Genomic DNA, 7831 nt, shown 5'->3' on the forward strand with positions numbered 1-7831 from the left:
CCCCGGCGAATGCAGGCCCCGCTTCCGTGTGTGTAAGCCCCACCCCCCGTTCCCTAGGATGCAAGTCCCGCCCCCAGAGGCCGGAAGCCACGTTCCGAGGACGCGCATGCGCCTGGTGTCCTGAGACCTTGTGCGCCTGTTGTCTGGGATCCGCGGGCTCGCGCTGCGTTACTAACGCGGGTCGACGGCTCGGATGCGTACGTGCGGACGTCACGTACCGTACCTAAGCCGCCCTGGGGTCCCAGGTGCCACCAGAGCTGGCCAGGCTTTGGAAACCTTTGTGGCCTCGCTGATCTGTGTGCAGCCCCTGTTCACCCCGGTGCTGGGTTGGAACAGACCCAAGCCCCCGAGGTTGGCAGCAGCCCCCTGCCCTTGGGGAAAACCACCTTGTTTTGACTGTTCATTTAGTTGCCAGCACCTGGCACCTGCACCCTGTGTGTGTCTGGTCTTGGGGCCGCACAGGGACTGCGTCCTAATGGCTCCCACGGACATAGTTGAACAAGTAATTGGGGTGATTCCTGGGCATATGTAGCGCTTTGTCCCCCTCAGGAAGTTCCTAGAGCCCACAGGGCTTGTCGCTCTCCGGTGTGGACAGACTTCCCTCCTCCAGCCTCTGGGGGAGCAAGCCTCAGGCTCCCACTGCATGCCCAAGTGTCAGCCCCACCCAGCAACCCCTGCAGGGGCCTACCAGAGATGACTCCACTCCTGCCTCCCTCAGACAGCAACTCCAGTGCACGGGCCTTGGTCTGGGGGACTGCGGACCCTGCAGTGTGACTTGTGGAGTTTGGCTCTCAATCTCTCACTCTCCATGCTGGCTGAGAGCTAGCTCAGAGCTGTCCCCAGAGCTGTCTTCCCAGATTCTGTTTAGCTGATGTATATGGCAATGTAATGGCCTCGTGAAGAAATCATCTTTTCTAATACAAAGGATGCTTTTATCACACAAACAAGTTAGTGTGCTAGAGCTGTCACCATCATTTTGAAATGGTATGATGCTGTCATTTGTCAGTAAGATGGTGCATTGCTTATTTGCATCATACATCTGCATGCTGACTGGAGTCCATCCACAGCTGATTAGCAAAGTTAACACTGAAGGAGCTTCAAGAGAAAGAAAGACACGCCGTCATATGGGTCTTGTATCTAACATGCTAACTTTTGAAAGGTTTTGGGTTTTGTTTTGTTTTCCATACTAGAATTTGAACTCAAAGGCCCGCATTTGTTAGGTGGGCACTCTTATCCTAGAAACACACCTCCAGCCCTATTTTGTCCTGGTTATTTTTGAGATAGGGTCTTTCTTTCTGCCTAGGCATATACCTGGATCACAATTCTCCTGTTTCAGCAGGGATAACAGGCAAATACCACCCCCACTTGGCTTTGACCACTGAGATAGACTCTCAAGGACTTTTCTGCCCAGGCTGATCTCTGACAGTGATCCTTTCAATCTCAGCCTCCTATCAGCTAGGATTACAGGCATGAGCCACCAGCTCCAAGCTCTAAAATATTAATTTTTAAATAAGTGACATGTTCCACCACTGACAAGCAAGCTGACTTGCAAGGATTTCCAGAAGTTGGTTCTTTCCCTTTGATGTTAATGCGTGGAGCTCCACATCTGTTTAGGTAACTCAAGGACATGTGGAAACCAGATGTAGAGAATCAACATCACTGGAATGGAAAGGAAATTCTTCCATAGACAGGTGTTTCTTATTCCCATAGAACCGTTGCTGAGGGTGGTTGTTACATGGATCTTTTCACTTTATAATTCATTGAACACTTGGGTTGGGCAGTTTTCTCTGGGTTGTTATACATCAATGACATAGGTTAAATGATATCAGTTAGAGACAAACCACAGAAGAGGGGGGACATACTTAACAACTAAATACCATGCTGAATCTGACTTTGCTTATCTTCTAGTCTGGGTGCTAGGGATTGAATGTGGCCCCCAATTCACATGTGGATCCTAGCTTGTGTGCTCTCAAGACAAGGATTGGGATCAGCGTCTTTCCAGAAAGATATTCCTCTGCTGCGAGAGCCCACAGATGAAGACTGGCTTCCATGAGCCAGGCAGAGGCTCTGACCCAGAACCCCACAAGGTCAGCAGCTGTGGAAACTGCAGGCACGGCTGCTGTTGCTCCGTCTCTCAATCCCTGCCTGGGCTCCCTGAGCCAGAACGAACTGACACTATTCAAGGACCAGTGGTACCAGCCCTTTTATTTCCTGCAGCTCTGGGTGCACGGCCCCCGGGGGACCCTGTGGGCAGATACCATCCTGGTCACCAAGTACAGGCAAGGACCTGTGCACTCTCTAGTTATAGAAACTCCCAGAGTTCTGAAAAAACAGCTCATTGGGTTTTCTTGTGTCCCCTGGCCACAGACTGTCCCAGTCTCAAATCTGCAAGATCCCTGCCTTCGAGACCCTGGCAACCCATGGCCAGCATGTAGGGCTCCCGTCCTTGGCTCCGGGGACAAAGAAGAAAGGTTTTCTGAGGAATGGGCCAAGGACATGCCGATGGGCAGGCCACAGGGAGCCTGGGGCCTGCTTCTGCTTTGTTTAGGCCCAGTCATCCCTTCCACTTGAATCTCAGAGTGGAGAATCTTTTGTTTGCCAAATAATGTGGCACTTGTTCTGGTTTGAATCTCTCTGATGAGTAGGAATAAAAAAAAATTGCTGCATCTAATGAGTATTCAGTGGCAGATCTAGAGAGCTGGTGATTGTGTACCCCTCCCTTCATGCCTCCCTCCTCTCTCTCTCTCTCTCTCTCTCTCTCTCTCTCTCTCTCTCTCTCTCTCTCTCTCTCTCTCTCTCTCTCTCTCTTCCCGCCCTCTAGCCTTCCCTCCCTTCCCCCTTTCGTTCCAGATAATGTAGTAAATGGTAGAGATCAAACAGACATTTGGAAAAGCTTCTGTCTTGAGAAGATTATGTCAAAAATGCAAATCTCCTAAGAACTACAATTTTTCCCCCCACTCAAACTTAAAATGTCTTTATATGAGCTCCGCAGGGAGGAGTTGCTGCCCTGCTCTTTTAAGGCATCTGCTGTGGCCTATGCAAGCGGTCAGCGGGGAAGGGCATTGCATCCCAGCTACTCACCTGTGAACGCTCCCTCTGGTCTTACCACAGAGACAGAAGGGTCAGAATGTCATCAGCATAAAAAAGACCCAGGTAACCAGGGCGTCCCTAAAAGCACACTTGCTGGAAAGCTGTACCAAACATACACTGTAACAAGTTAATGACACAAATAGTACTAAAGCCAGGTGTGGGTAGCTCAGACCTGTGATCCCAGCTGCTCAAGAGGCTGAGGTCTGAGGATCCAAAGCCAGCCCAGGCAGGAAAGTCTGTGAGATTTTTATCACCAGTTAACCACCAAAAAGTCCGAAGTGGAGCTGTGGCTCAAGTGGTAGAGCATTAACCTTGAGCAGAAAAAACTCAGGGACAGTGCCCAGGCCCTGAGTTCCAGCTCCAGGATCAGCACAGAAGAAAAAAAAAAGTAGGTGGGAATGAGGAGCACTGTGGGTCCCACACTGTGCAGGATGGGATGTGCTGCACTGGTGGACACAACTCACATCCCCGTCACGGAAAAGACCGCCATCCTCTCCTTTTTTTCTCTCCTTATGATTTCTTTACTGAAGAACCCACTGGAGTCAGGCATGGTGGCTCACACCCAGAAACATGGCTTCTCAGGTGCCCGAGGCAGCAGAATTTCTAGTCTGGGGCCAGGCTGGAAGATAAAGCAAGACCCTGTCTCCAAAAAAAAACAAAAATAAATAAAAAAGAAAAGGAAGCCATGATGTGTACACCGTCTCCTGCCTGGGATTTGGTGACTGCACCCAGGGTACTGAGTGTCATGTTGCTTGGTTCCCTGGGGTACTGAGTGTCGTGTTGCTTGGTTCCCTGGGGTACTGAGTGGCTTGTTGCTTGGTTCCACATAGTTCTTCTGGATCCCATAGTGGCGGCTGCTGCTGACTGTGCCAAGATGCAAGTCAGGTGCAGCAGCAGGGAGGGGGCACCATGAATGTGCAGGGTGCATGGGTTCCTCTCCTGCGCCACGGAAGCTCTCACGTGCCCTAGTCCACAACTATGGAAATGTGATGTGCGGTCCAGCTGCCCAGCATCGCTGCTTCTTCCCGTTGGGGATTCTCTAATGGGAGTCTGCACCCACATGGCTCGGGCGCGGTGGAGACAGGAGCAAGCAAGCTTGAAGTTTGCCATCGTCGGCTCCACCACTCGCCACCCAGAGCCAGTCCTGCCTTGAGGCAGCCAGAATCATAAAGTCCCAGCGCCGTTAAAAGTCCCCTTGGCCAGAACAATTGTAATGGATGGATGGAAAGGTAGCTCTGAAATAATGAAGAGCAAAAGGAATAGCACAGGCCATGGTGTGCAACATACATGAGCTGCATACAACATGACCCCAGCTGTGCCTGGCATCATCCCAGCAGACACCCACAGACCCAGGGGCGGGGAAGTCTGCTTCCATAGCTGCTCATAGGCCCACATCTGGCCTGAAGGGAATTTTACTCTCACATCCTGTGTGTCCATGACCAAGTCAGGAAACAGCCAATAGATGATGCACTGCGGGGTGGACCAAGTCTTGGATGCACCTATCATCCGTCAGGCTGTGACCATAGCGCAGCTTGCTGACACTTGGCAGGGCCAGTGACATCTCATTGACGGCCATATCTGGCTCATTTGCCTGCCCTGTCAGTGTGATTCTGGTCTGCAGGGTCCTGGCCTTCAGGTCCTGCTCAGGGAACCCAGGCTCCGAGATAGTCCCCACTGGTACCTTGGCACACCAGGCCTTGGTTGGTTCAGGGCTGGTGTAGTCTTGGACACACACGGGGGCAGTGCTATTAAGGTCCCCAGGCTATGCAAGCTAGGGGACAAAGGACAGTGGCTGGCTGTGCCCACGGTCCAGAAAGGAATTGCTCTGTGCGTTTATTTCCAGTCACCTCTCAGAACCATTGTTATACCAAAGACTATAGGAATCCAAGTTTTAGCTCAGTTTCTAAGCGTATTTTTGATGAGGCAAATATTTAACATTCCCTTTTCCACGTTGCGAGGCCATCTTCCTTCTCCTGGGGATGAGGTCCCAGTTGTTCCAGTGGCCTTGGGACCAGTGTCTTCTCATCTATGTAGGTTTATAGGGAGATAAATTACTTTTAAGCCTTTTTTACAGACTGAAGACTTTACTAGTTTACTTCATGGTCTCTATTATAATTAAAAAATAAGAACTTAAAATTAATGCTTTTCTTTCTCTTTTGAAAAATGTGTTTGGTTAAGTGGCAAACATGGACAGTGCACGTTATGCCTGCCCATTAGGGTCTTGCAAATAAATGGTGGTTTCAAAGACACTATTCTGAGTTGGAGAGAAAGAGAATTAATCTTCTTTTCTTCTTACCTCTTTCAGAGAAGTCGAGTTCATTTCCTCTGAAGCTCAGAGTTGCTTTGGTGCCCAAGCTCGGGACTTGAGGCAGAGTCTTCAGCTGATAGAGCTTTTGCAAACCCCATCACTTACTCACTGAAGTTTCTACCTGGGAAGCTGAGGCTTCTGATTCTATGCAGGGAAATGTGTCTGTTCTGAGTTGGGTTCTGTGCTTGGTGCTTTACACAGTGCCTCATCTGACCACAGAGCATAGAGTTGAGACAGGCACTTCAAAATAAAGGGTACCAGCCAGGTGCTGGTGGCTCTTGCCAGTAATCCTAGCTACTCAGGAGGCTGAGATCTGAGGATTGTGGTTCAAAGCCAGCTGGGGCAGGAAAGTCTGTGAGACTCTTCTCTCCAATAAACCACTCAGAAAACCAGAAGTGGCACTGTGGCTCAAGTGGTAGAGCATTCTCCTTGAGCTGAAGAGCTCAGAGACAGTGCTCAGGCCCAGAGTTCAAACCCCATGACTGACAAAAAATAAATAAAATAAAGGTTACCTGCTAGGGTCTTCCATAGTGATGGACAATTGCGCTGTTTTTAGTAAGGTGATCACCAAAGCTAAACAAATCTTTGCTTTAAACATGTGTTGACCTGCTATTGAATAAACTCTTAATCTAGGATATACAGGGCATATGTATGTTGACTTTATAAGAAATTGCCCAGCAACCACAGTGTTTGCATGTTGTTATAGGAAATGTATAATGGCTCTTGTTATTTGTTTTGTTCTTTGTCTTGTTTTTGTGACTTGAACCCAGAGCCCTGTGCTTGCCCGTCCTCTCATTTGAGCCACCATCTTGGGTCTTATGCAAGTTTTCATTGTTTCCCGACCATGCTAATATTTAGTATTGTCAGATTTTACCCTTTACAAATTAGTCACTAAATGATTATCCTATTGTTTTTAATTGGTATTTCCTGATGACTAATGCAGTTGAACATTTGCACATGTCTTCCATGTACTAATGAGCCATTTGTTTATCTTCTTTGGAGAACTATCTATGCCGTTTTTACCCCCATTTTTCATTGGATTACATGTTTTCTAATGGCTAGGTTATTATAATCTTTCTTTATACATTCCAGATACAAATCCTTTGTCCAATACACAGCAAATTTTGGCACTGGCACCATTTACTATCTGTGGTGGAATTGAAACAAAGCAGGGTGGACATTCTGGAAATGTGTTGAAATCTTTATGAATTAAATATTGGCACACCTAAAATTTCCCAGGCGGGGAGGGGGGTGTCCTGGAGGAGCGGATGGAGAGCACCAACATGGAGCCACACCTACAATCTCAGTGGACGGAGATCCAGAGTACAGTTCCTGGCTGGCGAACGGAAACTCAGAGTCCGGCTTCCTCCTGAACAATGGGGACAGGGCCTGTGGGTGTGCAGGAAGTGAGTGGTTCACGCGGAAGGCTGCTTGGGGGGAGAAAAAGGAGGGGCCATGGATGGGTGATACCTAGCCCTGTGAGCCTCTCAACAGCGGCAGGCCGGTCAGGACAAAGGCTGTAAAGTGAGAGTAAAAAAAAACACTGGTGAACATGGTGGAAATCGTACAGGTGCAGCCACGGCCCTCAGAGCCTGGGAGTGGGCAGGGGGTCTCCAGGGAGCCCAGGGTGCATTTTGGTGGTTGCTGATCCTGGCAAGCCCCAGCCTCTTGGGGCGCTCCTGCTCACTCAGGGGGGCTGAAGAGGGTTTGGGGGATAATTGTGCCTGGGCATCTTTGCTGAACCCTCCTGTTTGTTTTTGTTTCTGTAGTGAATCTGGGGTCAGGAAGGAGATGGAGTCTGTCTGACTGACGTGTCACTGCAAGGGTGGCCTTTCCAGCAGAAAATGCCTTTTCTTTCCTTCATTTTACATATTCCTCAGAGACCTGACTTCCCGGGGAATTTATTAACTATCACACATTTAATTAAACTATATGGAACACGAAATTAAAATGAAATTTGAAGTCACAGTTATTTTTAGACAGCACCTGGAGCCTCCTCGCTCCTCACACCGGATGGGATCTGTTGGAGGCTGTTTGGCATCTGTGTCTGTGGAAGCAGCTGTCCACACCGGAACCCAGGGCTGTTTCTCTCTCTTGCACCTGGGACCATGGCAGTGGTTATGCGGCTGTGATTTGTCCTCCTGCGCTCCAGGGGGCGATTCTGGGCAGAGTACCACACTACACCTGCTGGCGCCCGGGGAGACCCCGGCCAGCACCCCCTCCTCTAGTGTGGCCTTGCCCTGTGCCTGCCATGGGCTGCTCCATGATGGAGAAGCTCTGCTTGTACAAGATTGCCCCCGCTACGTTCCTGGACACTGAGGCAGGACAGCCCTGCTTTGCCCCCGGTCTGCCTGGTGGGCAGGGTGGCACCTGGCTCTAGGGCAGGTCTGCCTACTGCAGGCCTCTGGTTCACTACACTGCTGGCTGACCTGG

The sequence above is a fragment of the Dipodomys merriami genome, unplaced genomic scaffold (genome assembly GCF_024711535.1).
Source record: "Dipodomys merriami isolate MVZ:Mamm:240054 unplaced genomic scaffold, mDipMer1.0.p SCAF_51, whole genome shotgun sequence".
Taxonomy (NCBI): domain Eukaryota; kingdom Metazoa; phylum Chordata; class Mammalia; order Rodentia; family Heteromyidae; genus Dipodomys; species Dipodomys merriami.